Here is a 1,221-nt window from a genome sequence, read left to right as displayed (position 1 = left end):
TTCATTTATTGTCAACTGCATCATCATACACGTGTCCTACTCATGTTCTATGTGTCCTACTCATGTCCTACTCATGTTCTATGTGTCCTACTCATGTTCTATGTGTCCTACTCGTGTTCTATGGTCATACACGTGTCCTACTCGTGTTCCATCACCTCTCTAGTCGTTCTGGCTTCCATAGTAGGCGTGTCCTTAACTATACTACACACACCACACACACACACACACAAACAAAGACACATACACACACAGCAGAGAATGTACTTTGGATATAGAATAAGTCAAAACAAAAGCAAATGATGTACAATCATTTCAGAAATTGCATGAAAAGTCTTGTTTAATTATTAATGATGCTACAGTATGTGGAAGTTGTAAAGTGTAAAGTTGACTGGTGTTTAGCAGATGCTGAAGCAAAGTGACTCAAAAGGGCAAGTGTGGGACTCTAACTATGGCCCACCAAAGGACCGTATGCACAGACGGCTCTTTAGTAAGCTCATTTATTTCCAGTGGAGCGTTAGCTGTGTTATAACAGCATCTGCTGTTGTATTCTGCTCCTTACATCTTCACTCTGAGACTGAATGCCTTTTCCCAATAATAATATTTTTAACACACAGGTAAATCCTTGCACATTGTAACGTGCTGATTCACTAGGTGCAACACCCAACCGGGTCCGTATAGAGACTAATTACATTAGCAATGAAGGCAACACACCGATAGACACACACAAACTACAATACAACACACCTACACAAACTACAATACAACACACCTACACAAACTACAATACAACACACCTACACACACACACACACACACACACACAAACTACAATACAACACACCTACACACACACACACACACTACAAAACAACACACTTGGCTCCACTGGAAACAAATGAGCTGGCTTAAGGGCCGTCCGTGCGTAAGGTCCATTGCCATGTGGTGATGTTATGGCTGCTGCTGTATCTGTACAACGCACCTACTGGACAGTCCGTATTAAATTTTTGAGCTTGAATTTTGCTCCTGTTCGGCCCTACCTAGACCTTTAGAAGTATAGAGGTCTCAAATTATGCCATACAGGTGGCACACAGTGGGGGATCCTAACAAACAACTATAAACAATCAATATACTTAATTTGTTATTCAACGTTTGTGACTGTGAAGATGCTGACTACATCTTCCCTGTTTTAGGACACTGTTTTTAAATCAATGCACTTTTGCA

This window comes from Alosa sapidissima, chromosome 24, assembly GCF_018492685.1.
Source record: "Alosa sapidissima isolate fAloSap1 chromosome 24, fAloSap1.pri, whole genome shotgun sequence".
Classification (NCBI taxonomy): domain Eukaryota; kingdom Metazoa; phylum Chordata; class Actinopteri; order Clupeiformes; family Clupeidae; genus Alosa; species Alosa sapidissima.
Note: the sequence above shows the minus strand (reverse complement) of the source record.